The sequence below is a fragment of the Limulus polyphemus genome, unplaced genomic scaffold, assembly GCF_000517525.1.
Source record: "Limulus polyphemus unplaced genomic scaffold, Limulus_polyphemus-2.1.2 Scaffold3481, whole genome shotgun sequence".
In the NCBI taxonomy this organism is placed as follows: domain Eukaryota; kingdom Metazoa; phylum Arthropoda; class Merostomata; order Xiphosura; family Limulidae; genus Limulus; species Limulus polyphemus.
Genome location: NW_013669091.1, coordinates 2,619 through 17,950, shown reverse-complemented (window position 1 = coordinate 17,950; position 15,332 = coordinate 2,619). Strand labels below are relative to the sequence as shown.

Here is a 15,332-nt window from a genome sequence, read left to right as displayed (position 1 = left end):
ATATTTCTAGAAACGTGGCGTGACACTAGTCACGTGACCTCGCTGACGCAACATTATTATTAAGCGAGAATCTCTGGACGTTTTATATTATATATCACTTGGATGTAAAAACGTATCTTTGAAATACTAATTATATTATCCAGACAAACAAAGTATTTTTTGCTATGAAAATATCAAAAATTACATTAGTTTTTGCTTTTAATCAGTCTAAACACTTTGCACATATGATAATGATGCAATGATTAATAAACGTGTTATCTACACATAGGTTTAGTTAACTGAAATATGAGAACACATAATATTTCATCTGTCAAAATTCTGTTAGTTATTAGATACCTTGTTGTTTTCAAAATGGCCATCAATTCTACTGGCGGTAAGAAATATCCAGAAAAGGGTGGTTGCAGTATTGTACCAATTTAAAGCGGCGTCCAACCGATTATTAATGCACATGTAAAATGCAAAAAAAAACAAAAACAAATATGACGATCTCATTAAATAGTTAATGTAGTGCCGCTTTTGCTGTGGCCTAATCTTATAAAAACTGTTAGAAAAATTATTTAATGCAAATTTTGCACTTCTGGAAGAATTTTCTAAAGGGATGTTTGATCAAGTCCCTGACGATCAGCGATGTTTCGAAAATCCAAGATAACATATAGGCCATATTATTTTGTTTAACTTGAGTGTTTCTTTAACAAAAACAATTAAACTTGACAGAATGCAAATTAACACCTGCTTTATATCGCGAACAAAAAAAAAAAAATTCAAAGCACTTTTCTAGCAAGATAAGTTGATCATAGACTAGTAATTTTTGGCCAGGCTAGGTATCGAAGGATCCAAGGTTCAAGCTATTACGACCCTGAAGACGCCTCGCTTTTCAGCCTGTTATAAAAGTGACAGTCAATCCCAACATTCGTTTAAGAGTAGTTGTATAGACGGCAAATACTGTTGACTGACTGTCTTCCCTCAGGATCAAAATTATGCACGGTTATACCTGAAAACACTAGGGGTCTTTGACCCACTGTTGCATAAGGTATCGTTCAGGCTGGAAATTCCAATTTCGAACAGAATATTATCTTAGAAATGATATCTGTGACGACCTACTTTGAGATTTTCTTTTACAATGATAAATTTTGTTATTTCCGATAATCTAATTATTATCTACAATAATATATTACTGTTATAATTTCTTGCACTGACACTGCCAAATATTTACAGGAGAGGCCATACATCACATTCACATATATCACAAATGTCTTAGTGTTGTGTGACATGAAATGATGGAAACGCATATAATTACGTCAAATTTTTTATTAAAATTATTTTTATATTTATAACCCACGAAACATTTTATTTTTCATAAAAATGAGTCTTCATACTTTAACCTTTTATAGCAGAATTTACCTTAGATAAGTTAATAAAAGGGAATTTAATCAAACTTAACGTACATTTCTCATTTCTTACGAAAGTGGTATTAAAGAAATGTTTTCTAACGTTTATCTAACACCTATGTGGTATGTGGTCTTTAAATTACGTCAATCTTATTATAAAAACTGCACGCTAGGGGGCATTTTCTTAGAGAGAGAGAAAGGGCCGTTGTATCTGCTAAATTCATAAGATATATTTCGCAATTTTAGAAGAACTCGTAATATTTAAACTATATTTTAACATAACGTTTTGGGAAAACATGGGACCTATTGGTCCATCTCAGCTGCTCCGTCCTCTAAACTAAAACTATTAATAAGTAAATTTAAAAAAAGATTAAGGCCAGCACTTATCATTCATATACAGTTCTCTTAAATTCACGCCCCCCCCCCAGTGGCACAGCGATATCTCTGCGGACTTACAACGCTAGAATCCGGGTTCCGATACCCGTGGTGGGCAGAGCACAGATAGCCGATTGTGTAGCTTTGTGCTTAATTATAAACAAACAAACTTAAATTCACTTAAATTTACTGATTCCACAACATTCGAATACAACCCATTCCAAAGGCTAACCGCCCTGTTAGAAAAATAAAACTGTCTTAGTTGAAGATGACTCCTTCCTGGCCAAAATTTATATTTGTGTCCCCTAGTCCTACTATTCTCACTATTAAATATGAAAAAACGATGATGCGTCAACACTACCAATTCCCTTTACAATCTGAAACACCTCAATCAGATCCCTTATACCTCTTCTTTTTCCAAGAGAAAACAATTTGAGAGATTTCAGCCACTCGTCGTATGACAACATTTACATTCTAGTAATCCCTTCCAACAATTCAATGTCCTTCCTAAGATAAGAAGTTCAAGACTAAACACAATATTCCAAATGTGGTAATAACCAGTGACCTGTACAATGATATTATAACATTTTTAGACTTGTATTAATTATTTCTGTAGGTACAACCTAAAATCCTATTTGCCCTATCACTAGCAACAGCACACTTCTTGGATGGCTTAAGAGACTGATCAACCATTACACAAAGATCCCTTTCTTTCAAGACACTGTTAATGTTTCCGATCCAAATTATACTTATAATTCAAATTATGCATTATCTTGCATTTATTATAATTACAACTCATTGGCTATTTATTTGCCCCACTCACTAAATGATCTTAATTAATTGGCAAATCAGCAGCATCCTCTTCACAGCTAGCAACACCCAAGACCTTAATAGCATCTGCAAATTTAAGTAATTTATTGATCATTCCTTTATCTATGTCATTGATACAAATTAAAAAGAGCAATGGTCCTAAGATTGAGCCCTGGGGTACCCCACTTGTGACATTAATCCAGTTTGACTGAACTGTAACAACCCTCTGCTTTCTTCCATCCAGCCACTCTTCTATCCAATTTGCTAACTTATCCCACACACCTATAGAGCTTTTTTTTTCACAAGCCTTTTATGTGACACCTTGTCAAATGCTTTCTGAAAATCAAAATACACCAAGTCTACACCCTTACCCTCATCTATATAAGCAGTAACCTTTTCAAAGAATGTCAAAAGATTTGTAACTAGGGCAAGAAACCATGTTGACTATCCAATAAAATCCTAAACTTTGTTAGATGACTTTGCAAAAGTCTTCCCACAACTAATGGGTCTATAATTAATGGAACAATTTTTATCCCCTCTCTTGAAAAGAGGAATTACATTAGCTAACTTTCAATCCTGTGGTACCTGCCCTCTGTTCAAGGACTGATAAAAATAGTAACAATTGGCTCACATGTCCAATCTTTAACTTCCCTTATAACCCTTGAGGAAATATTTCTGGCCCAGTAGCCTTATCATTCTTTATTAACCTTTCCATTTTTTTCTTAACCAGCTCAGAATTAATGCAGTCATAAAAGCGAAAATGTATTTATCCAGATAGAATAGTTCGTTTTGTAGTTTATACAGCTCATTTTATACTTTCAGCACATAGATTAACAACAATATTAGGTTATACTTTTATTGCAAAGCAACATAACGTAAAAGCCATTGTTGGAAAGCATTGTTACCAAAACACACTGGTTTTCTATATATTAAAAGTTGTTACATAATTTATAAGGAACCACTTCTATTCTGTATGGTTTTTCGCTAGATTGCTTCATTAAAAAGATGCGCAGGCGTATGCACGTTCATGTCTGTGGTTTCTATCTGCAATATATGGAAATACTCGTACACCATTAACTAATGTTCGATACAATAATTGAGACAGTATAGATTCTGAATGATCAACGTATTCACCCATCGCAATGTTAAGAAAAACACTGTTCACTAATTTGGTAACCAGAACTAAAATGCTATTGATAAATCAAAAATTTATGCTGAATGTTATTAGGAAAAACCATAGTCATTATCAGATAGCTAAGAAAGTGTCACTGATACACCAAAAACGTAGTACCAATATTGTTAAAAGGAACAGTATAATCAGTGTTTTGGGGGCAAAAAAAATTCACTGTTACACAAAAAGGTCGATTCTGCTATTGTTGAGAGAAATAATATTCCCTGACTTGGCAACTAAAAAGATATTGTTGGTACACTGTAAAGTTCCTACTGATGTTGTTGATTATTCTGGACTAGATAGTACCTCAGAGAAATTCATTCATATATCAAAACTTTGGTAACAACATTCACACTTCTTTTCTATGTGGTTTTTCACTAGCTTGCCTCATAAAAAGATGTGCACGCACATGCGCGCGCGCGCACTCACGTGCGTGTCTGTCTAACTGTCTATTTGTAATATAAGGAATCACACCCCCATGGTCCAATTAGTATGGGTGCAAAATTTTAGGTTTCTATGTTCTTTCCTCTTGTAGTTATGGCGGTCACACACACATAGACGCGCCTTTTTATTATTATAGACTACAACTACTCCAAACCACGTGCCCCACAGTGGCGCAGCGGTATCTCTGTGGACGCTAGAAATCGAGTCTTGATACCCGTGGTGGGCAGACTTTGTTCTTAATTACAAATAAACATACCACGTAACTTAAGCAAAAAGACAGAGAGGTGATATAGAAATATAAAGCCGCGTATCGAACATAAAAAATATATAATTAAACTGATAATACCTCGAAATTTAAAGAAAACAGAAAAATGTAATAGGAGTTTCGTGCTTAAAAATTAAACGGATTATGCATTTGCCTATCAAATTAACTATTCGTTATACTTGTAGTTCAACTGTATCATTGTATAGCTTGCAGTAAGTCAGATTACCCAACACGTACATTAATTAGTTGTCGACTAAATAATCTATATGTATTAGTCTGTCTTTTTGAGTCAAAGTATGTTCATCTTCTTTTAAAATTGTTCTACACGTTTCCGGAGGGTCAAGGTCATCCACACACACTATTCTTCTGTTTAAGGTTATCTCTATGCCTTTTAGGACAATGCATTGACTTATCATGTGAATAAGTTATTCCAGGTATTTCCTGTACGTCAGTGTTACCTATATTTGCTACTGGTACGAGTCAACATAGTTTGGTTTAGGACATCATTTAGGACATCATTTTTGTCAAGGTTATTTTATGAATTTCTTCCAGATCAAAGCCATCTCGTTATTCGTGTATGTTATATTCATCTTTTTATTTTGTGGATCAAGTAATGAGAACCAACTACTACTGATTTTATCGTAGGTTAGGAAGGTTAGACTACCTGGTATGATGCGTTTGAAATGGCTTTAAACTAATGTGGTTTCGCGGAAGTAAATTCCACATTTTTATGACAAGGTTAACCTACCTATGATTTGTTTTGGCTCAAGTCACTGTGTATGGTTTATACCGTTCCCAGACGTTAATATGTTCATACTTTTAATAAATATGTCCCCATTTTCAACGTAAATGGTCTCAAAACATATTAGATCACACTTTATGAGAAGGACATCACATCGTACAGTTTCGTAGCCTAAATAGAAAAATGTTTCAACTCTCCCCTTCTTTTGCATGCAATTTAAAATTTTTGACGGAAGAATAACGCGTGCCAGTATTTGCTTGAAATAGAACTGTTCCGTGTAGACGTAGCGGGTGCTACCTTAAGTTTTTAACCTTTAAATATTATTCCCAGTTCTTAAAATCAGTAAGTTTTGGGTTTAATTAATCTCTGTACGTAACAAATACATCTACAGTCAACAAGAGAACTTAATAAAATGCATAAAAACATTTGTATGAAACTTATCACTGTACCAACCAGTTCAAAATTCATTCTGTAAAATTGGACAATAGAATGCTTACCCCAACTATACTTAAATGGCTGTAAATTAAAACTTCAGTATGTATATTTACTACTGCCGAAATTTAAAAGATTTCCTTCAAATCCTGTATAAATATTTACAGATTTCATTAGGGTGAGTAAAACATCAATTAAAAACACACGAAGCTGGTTAAAATTGTAATGAAATACATCACCAGTTCTTTTAAGACATTTATCTCACCATCTTTCAGTATAGGCTCAAACTACAATTTATATTTGACTTCTGAGATACATACATGGTCTTATAAACGAACATGAGTGAACATTGTAAACACTCAACAACAGTGAAGTGTTGATCGTCAAATAAATTCTCGTAATAATGACCACAAATTATTTTATATTATTAAGCCGTACACAGTGGCCAAAAAGTATATGATAAATTACGCCACTGTACTTCAGTCCAATTTTAATATGTAATAAACGTACTAAAATTATTTGTTTGTTTCTTTGTTGTTAAGTGCAACGCTACACAAAAGGTTATCTGTGCTCTGTTCACCGCGGGTATCGAAACTCATTTTTTAGCCTTATAAGGTCTCATAGTTACAACTGAGTCACCGGAGAGGCGGGATATAACCTATAACTATAAAATTTCTTCCTATTTTAGCTAGACATAATTTTTTCATCAAGACGATTCTATGAGAAACTTTTCTCTGTGACAAAGTCTGGGGTTGATGTGTTTACACTGATTATCATTACAGTGCATTCAACAAAAACAAACTGAAGAGTCCATTTAGCATTGAAAATAATGAACTAATAAATATAAGCCTACTTCCTATTACATACATTATATATATATATATATATATATATATATATACATATGAAAATGTAAGTATGTACTAGCATAAAATTTACAATCAAGTTAAATTTAAAAAAATAAATTTACATAGCATGAAATAAGCTTGAATCTTCATATATGAATAGTATTATATTTCAATATACATATTTATAAACTTAGGTCTAAATCAGGGCTGGCGCTAACGCCCCCTCCTGAAATTTCGTTACCTCCTCCCAAGTTAATGCCGTCCATTACTCTAATTTTACATTTATTTTAGATTTGGCTCCATTATATGTCTCATTGCCCCCCCCCCCTCCTCCTTCCAGATGGAGCCGAGACTGGTTAAATTCGAAATACTTAACAATACTGCTCAAATGATAATGATTTATGATCATACTACAATGTATAGGAAGAAAATGCCATACGAAATTATAACTTGTAGTGAATAGAATACAATAATATATTAATTATGTAGCCATTTAAACGAAGATGGAAAACCTTTCTCTACAAATTAACTATACGATGTACTAAAATGCAGAAAATTAGGTTAATATTTTAAGTTTAAATAAATGTTAAAAAAGTTATAACATTATTATCTATCGTTATCATTCTATTAAAATATGAAACAAAGTCTTGGAGATATCGAGATATACGATAACAAATTGTATAACTACAGTGTAACAACAGGAAAAGTAGCCAATAAAAATGATAAGGTTTAAAGATTATTCTTTAAGTTCTGTTATTTAAGTTAAGTATATAAGATATCTTAATTATACGAGCTCAACGGCTTATCTACAACAAATATTTTTGAAGTAAACAACATACGCGATATATAACCGACTACTGTACAGTGATCGATGTGTACTACATTATTCTTTCGTTCGGCATGGTTTCCTTTTTTGTCATATTTATTTATTTGTAGATGACATTTTGAAAATGACTAGTCATTTTCTGTCACACATTGAGTTCGTATTTTGCTATATATATTTATGGAGTAATTTGGGCTAAATTTTGGAGAGGTTACCGCATTTGGAAGCAACATTTTTGTTAACCAAATTCAAAAAATCGTGTCATGAATAAGTTAGGCCTGAAGTACAAATTAAACAAATAAAGAGCAAAATAACAAATAATAGTAACAAAAATAAACGAAAGTTTTACTAAGATATTTTCTCTATATTACAATATTTTGGTACTTTGTCGTCCGAGTAGATGCACATAAGTAAAACATTATATTTATATTTAAAAGTATCTATTCGTTTTTTCCGAAAAGTATCTGTTAAATTTTTCAATTAACCCTCTAAACCCATACTTTTTTGCGCGTTCTGCAGGAATTAATTTCATGATGTTCTAATATTCATCACCATACCTTATGCAATTTCCGGTCTATTTATAAAAGGTGGATAATAACATGGTTTGGATTAGTTTCCAGTCAAAGAGACATAAATGCTACTGTCACCGTCCAATGGGTATATCGGGATTTTCGGCCAGATACTGGCAGCGTCCGCTCGGGTTTAAGGAGTTAAAAGTATCTATTAGTTTTTCACTTCTAGCGCCTCTTACAACCTGCAACTCGGCAAGTTTTCGTACGCGGAAACTTACTCCTTTGCGTTCGAATTACCGCAGACGCAATTAATTTTCTGTATTACACTCTGATTATCTGATATTTATGGTATTATTAATAATAGGGAACTTCTTATCATTTTTACATTTAGGCACTATACGGAGTAATAGTTAATATCATTTGTAAAGTTACACGGTATCAAAGTTGAAACAATACGTATCCTTGACTGCAGATTCAGTTAAAACATTAAAGAATATTGACTTCAGGAGTGATCATAAGTGTGGCATAAACCAACTCAACACTATTCGTTTGTTTTTCAAATCTGTAACGTTTTGAAGATAGAATGAAAAGTTTATATATCTAACAAAGTATTGCTCGCTTTTTCAAAGGAGTAGAATTATACTAGCTTTAAGTACTGTAATACGATAGCTACCACAACATTTTAAACTTTTAAGTCACTGCGTACTACTGAAGTGGGACATGGAACACTACGCTAAAGTTCGGGAATGTAAGGAATGTGGCGAAACCGACAACTGACACGATAACTGTAATTACTGCCTACCAGCTCTGTATTACTTACATATCTAAAATACATGTAGCAACCATTAACCTATGCAAGCACGTGGACGTAAACATTATAAACCAATACAGGTATCTCATTTACAACCATGAGAAATACTTGAGCAAATAGGCTTTTACAGTGTAACGTTGTAATGTATGGTGTTTGATATCTATCCTGACCAAAAGCTTATCGTAATACATCAACATAGATTTATTCCTGGAGAATACAGGTTCGAAAATCTAATTCATCCCCATTTTTCACTCCTTTACCGGGGGATGGGGGTTGGCCTTGTGGTTAGAGCTCTAGATTTTTTTAGCTGGCGAGCAGAGTTCGAATCCGTGCAATACACAAATAAATTCTTCTACACTCTAAACCTTAACTTTGTTATAAGGGTGACAACCAATCCTTTAGTATGTGTGTGGTAGGGTGCTGTTGATTGGCTGCCTTCACTCTGGTCAATAGTTAAAGATTAAGGATGGCGGCCAATAGCCTTAGTAGCTTTGACATAAATACAAAATAAATTCCTCCACCATTTTATTATTATTATTATTTAGTTGTTGATTTTCCCTATGAGAGGGCAGCGTAGTCAGACCTTTACAAATATTTCGCGGTTTATCACAAGTATCGCCACTGTAGAGGAACTTTTTCATTTATTTTCGTATGTCAAAGGTTGATAAATTAATTATTATATAAAGCTTTATAAATGTCATTTTATGAATACCATATTTCAATGATCAAGTATCATACAATTATTACTTGATTGTTAAAAAAGGGCAGTTTTCTTGTGTTTTATCACACTACATAATACTGATATAATGTCTTTAGATTACTATATATATTAGGGCTACTGTGTGTAGAAGTTGTTTACCAAAAATTTATATTTAGAAAATTACACAAATAAAAACTGAATTACGAGTAACATACGTATTCTCAGTTACCTTATTTCACTCTTCAATTTCTGCGCATATCAATATTTCTCAATTGAAAAACACATTTAACAATGTATAATCCCATCTTATGCAAAACAGAGAAAGTTTAACTAGGCTGAATAATCTCAACTTTATTAGCAAGGTACGATTTTGTTCTGCTCATACACACTATAAGATAAGCTTATAAGATAAGCTCCAACAAAAACATACTGCGCGTGCAGTAGAGTTCGGTGTGTTTCAGCAGATTCTGATATCTGAAATCTTGAACAGTTTTGTGGTGGTTTGATTTACAGTTTTTAATTATATAGGATATCCATAATGTCTGGAACCATAGGCACTTCAACGTATTTTACAGAATGTGTTCCACATACTGTCCTTGTTATTTAAAACAAGTTTGAATTAACACCATGGTTTGACTCGACCTTCTCATGCTTTGACAGCGCCGTAATTAGTCACACATCTGACATTAAGAAAAACTGCAAATCGGCAATAACTCAAATAATCAGTCCACGCCTGATCCAGTGTTTCGTGTTAGCCTGTAAATCCAAGGGTTCATGGTACGCGTCGCGTTGTAGTAAAAAAACGAGCTTCATACTTTGGGGCTGTGGGTGTGTTATAAGAATTACGGTCAGACCATATTAATCCAAGAGTTGGCGGTGGGTGCTGTTTATCTTTGTCCTTCTATCTTATCAGTTCAAAATTAGGGATGAACGCGTGTAGATAATTCTTGTGTAGTACAGAACTAAAATTCTAAAAGAAACAAACAAACTTCCAAGACAGTAAAACTAATTTATTTACAGGTTGCTTAGAACATACTATCAGTATTTTGCTATTTCTTAATAATAATTTAGTTATAGAGTCTTCATAAAATTATACTGTACAATATCATAATTGATTCGTGCTTTCGTGTTGGCGTTTTCATTGTTAACATGCACGAGTATTCCAGTATATATATGTTATGTATAGAACCTTTCAAGTGTTTTTATGAAACTGGGAGGTGACTCATTGAGGAATGATAACTTCATATTTCTTCGAAGATATGCGAAAAATTAAACCGTTCTTCTAAGACTTTTTAAAAATAATTTTCTTAATTTCTTTATATTTATTTTTACTAGGGGTGTGGCGATACAGCGATACGATACGAGTATCGTACCGTGAAGCCGTGATACGATCGTATCGATACATCGTCCGATACGATTTATGTATCGTCACGAAATTTGACAAGCTTTCAGTAAACATTGTAAGCCTTTGTACAGAAAAAAATCAAAATTTCTAATAACGCATTTTTGCTAAAAATTAATATTTTAATATATGGAGTCAAAGTAGTCACTACTCCGAGTGTAAAGCGATTTTCATGTTAAGATAAAAATACTTTTCTACATCTAAAAATTAACATATTTCTTTTGTGTAATCTCTAAAATAAATTCCAATCTTTTTCTCCATATTTTAATTGCTATATTCACTACCATAATTTTATGTGAAGTCGGTCAGTATGACCAGCCTCCTAACCACCATAAAAAATACAAAATATATTAAAATTATTCGTTTTTTCATTCTAGAATTACTTCAAATTGTAGCAGGAAACTACATTTGCTTACACTAAATAACTTAAAGCTCTTAACATTATACATCTGTTTCTAATTAGATTTTATTGTCTAGACTGTCAAACTTTGTAACAAACCATTGGTAAAACTTCTGTATCTAGATTTTGTGAGTTTATATTTCAATTTTTATTAGTTTTCGATAAACCTTAGGATCCTTCTACATTAAACTATACATTAAAGAAAGGTACACCAGACATGGAAATAACTTTAAAACGTGTCACATTTTCAAGACTGCTATATGCTTTCTTTTCAATACCTTATACAGAGACACCCTCTGGTGAAAAATCAGGCCTAATTTTTACCCCTTTATTCAATTTTTATCGTGCTCAATCAGCATTGTTCTAAGCTTCTGGCTACGCTTTTTTGTTCCGTATTCTTCTATCTATATAAATATTCACAATATTGTTAAAATATCTCCAAATACTTTAAAACTATTTTTTGAATTCTTGAAATATAGGCATTTTAAAACTGTAACCCTCACTAGTAACTCCAAACTATCATAATTAGCTGGTTTTTCCGTAGAATTAACAAATGGCTCACTCACTGACTAATTGTAAAATAAAAACTTGATATTCAATTTGAAACATATGGTTAAATAGTAGCAAATTACTTGTTCTAAACTCCACAATTCAGCCAAATTAACACCCTGGTGAAGTTTTAAAATGTAATGCGTGCCTAGTTTTCCTCAGCTACTAAAATGTTTAAGCGAAAGTAAACGATCTTTGAAACGTAACACTGTTATACTAGGTAACAAGCCGATCTGAAACGCAAGATTTCAAAACGCAAACAAAACACTTGCAAATAAAATTCTCTCTCGGTACATTATGAATCTTCTTTTTTCACTAATAATACCGGTTCTCTAGCTTATCTTAATATTCTTTTCTCATATAGTCTAATAATTGATTTCTAAAGTTTTTCACAAGTTCTCTGTAACTTATTTTAGTCTTGGCGCTATACTTTCCTTCCAAAAACGAAATACTATACAAAATGTCACCCCTATCCGCTAAACTCTTAAAACATAATTAATACTTATTTAATTAAAGATTCTTCACAAAATTATACCGTAAATTCAACGTCATTTCTATAAAGAACAAAGAACAATCTTCTTATCAACGAAAACAATAAAGGTATAATTGATTAAATACATAAAATTTTCAATCCTCTACTAATCACTAAAACATGTCTGTATTGATAAAATTACTAACGTACAACGCTAAAATCTGAAATTCAATTCCCCACAGTGAATACAGTTGGAACTTAGCATATTTGTTTAACTCTAACGTTAAGAGTCATGCCAATTCAATTAGTTATTCTCTACTAAAATAAAGTAATTTTATATATTTTTGTTTAATCAAGGTATATGAAAGGAAAGTTATCTTACCATAATTTTCTATTAAAAAAGTTAATTTTTCTTTACATACTTGTAATATTTTATCAGACCGCTCGCGAAACTGGATACTTATTAAATATGTTGCCAAAGTATCATGCTTGCGAGTGTTTAACATGGCCTGTATTATTAATATTATTCTCAATGATGTTGCATACAGCTTCTATTGTTATTTCAGCTTATCAAAACCTCTTGGAACAATTTATTTTTCCTGTTTCTCAAGAATTATTGCACTCCCTACCGAAAACTCTTGCATGCAATAATGTCGAAAAACTCACACACAAAATGCTTTGCAAAAAAAAGCGTTACCTTAGTTTTAAAAAGAAGAAGAGGAATTAACAATGAAACGTGTATAAAAATCGGGATTACATAATCAGATTCATCTAGTAGATGTACAATCACACTAGAGAGATTATACGTCACACATACACACTTTACTAGCACATTTCAACCTTACCCTGCTTCGCACAAAATCCAGCCAGGTTTCATATAACTCTGATAGTTAGTTCATTGGTTTCTCGAACAAGTGTAGTCCTTAAAAACAGGTGGAAGACTAGTTGGTGAACTATTAAAATATTTAAAAATTGTCCCCATATAATAATATTATACATCTCGCTCCATAACACCAGTAGGCTAAGGGGCGGAATCGATGTAAGCCTACTTTACAGAAAGATAAAACCCTGAATTATAGACTAAGATTATCTCTGACAACTGCAACTACTGCTGATAGCGTGCCTAACAAGAATTACGTGCAATCACGTGCCATATTTTTCGCTCGTTTGAATTTGTACCGCTGCTAATTTAATTCCGAACAAAACGTCCATAATGAAGCACGAAAAATAAAGGATTGGATCACTTTGTTTTTGAAACAGTAATGCTAAGAATTTAAAAATTAGGATTACATCAAAGAAACAGAAACTATAATAGTAGATCATTTTTAAGCAGACGACATTCAAAGTAGTAACGCTAAGTGGTGACCCCGTGTGTTTAAAATACAAACCAATCCTAAACATGTTTCTTTTTTTGTGGAAACAAATAAAACCGAGAAGTACATCAAGAAATAGATTTATTCTAATTTACATATATATATATATACATATACGAATATGTACTTTAAATATTCTGGTCGTTTTTTGTGTTTTTTACACCTGCTTTCTTCTTACTTTTATTAATATAATTGTGCGGTCAGATGTTGTACCTGATGATGACAAAACCTTGTCGAAACGTTGTACATTTGCTGTTAAACTTATATTAAAGTTTTTCTTCATTATCCATTCAAGCCGTCTCCAAGCATTATTAGATGTTTTAGCTATTCGAGTTTATAGCTACTACCAGCAGATACCAGTTGAAATAATTCAACAGTAATTTTCCTAAAAATAGTGATGAATAATTATAAAATGTGCAGTTAACCTAATCCCTTGTATGTGCAATATGACTGTCTAGTGGGCCGTTTACAACCATCTTTAGTCATTCCTTATGTTATTTCAATAAGGATAATCGCATTGTGTTTCTTTTAAAGCAAAAGTTTCTTTGTAGTTAAGCGCAAAGCTACACAATAGGCTATATGTGTTGTGCCCACCATCGGTATCAAAACACGGTTTCTAGGATATTAGTCCGCAGATTTATTGCTGTGCACTGGAAGGCTTTTAAACAAAGAATACTAAATACAGTGCAAAAAGTTTTGTTTTTCGATGTAATGGGTGCCTCCAGCACATTAGAGCGTTCAGTTTCACTAAGTAGTTGCTGGGATCTTTTTCCTCTGGATGCCACCGTTTCTAGTCATTTTACTGAATGCAAGAAAAGACCGCTACCGAAATGAGAGGTTTTTGACAGTTAGCATTTATATATGAAGTGTTAAAGAGAAGATGTTTCATTAAATTAAAATCAATATATTCGACATGATACAATAACATCATGCATGTATATAATACCGACATGAATATACATACATATATATATATATATTGTTACGTCTCCGTTTGTTAATTAATTTTCTGTAACTTCTTTCCGACTAAACTTGAGCGACACAAGTCCTTTCTTAATCAAACTGGTTTATTCTTTCTGAATATAACTTTACCGATACACTTATTTTCAACAGTCGCTCTATAACAATCACTATAACGAACTTCAACAATACTTTCTGACTGCAGATCAATTACTCACTACCTACACACACATTGTTTTCGTCACGTTGTGACCATCTTATATATACCAGACTACCCTATATCTAGTAATCTCCCGACAATTCACGAAGGTTCGAGAGAAGTGGCGTGACGCTAGTCACGTGACCTTGCTGACGCAACACTGGCCCTCCTTAATATTGTTCGTCCCGAACAATAACCACATACAATAAACCAATAACAATTAACAATAACTTAATTAATTGTACAAAATTACAATCACAAAATTACAATTCAACAAAGTCTCTTAACCAACATCGAAGAAGAAACTCTACTCAGTTTTGAGAAGGGAAACGATGAAGCTCTTGATGAAGTTACTACCACTGATGTGACTGTTACCGATGATAGGACATTTACTGATGAAGCAGATGAACCCCACATGAAGCAGAAGCCAACGAGACGGAGACCAGTACGGAAGAAGATACGTCCCGTAAAACTATTTTAGGTGACACCTCTTCAGCAGTGTCATTTACTTTGTTATTCACTTTGTTCCAACTGAATTGTCCTCGACTGTAATAATGCCAAAGCCTTTTGGCATGAACCACCTTTGGCTTACCTCGCCGACCACATTTTATTCGGAAAGTCACGTCTGAGAGACGTTCTACAATATCATATGGGCC

General features: G+C 32.9%; 1 protein-coding gene across 1 annotated transcript in view; it reads right to left on the bottom strand.

Annotated features, from left to right (window-relative positions):
- The window catches only part of LOC106469430 (zinc finger protein GLIS3-like), an 84,125-nt gene extending 70,974 nt beyond the window's left edge, over nt 1–13,151 (bottom strand). The window contains exon 1 of the mRNA XM_022397943.1: nt 12,990–13,151. The gene's annotated coding sequence lies outside the window, so the exon portion shown is untranslated. The remainder of the gene's footprint in view (nt 1–12,989) is intronic.
- Between the last annotated feature and the right edge of the window lie 2,181 nt (nt 13,152–15,332).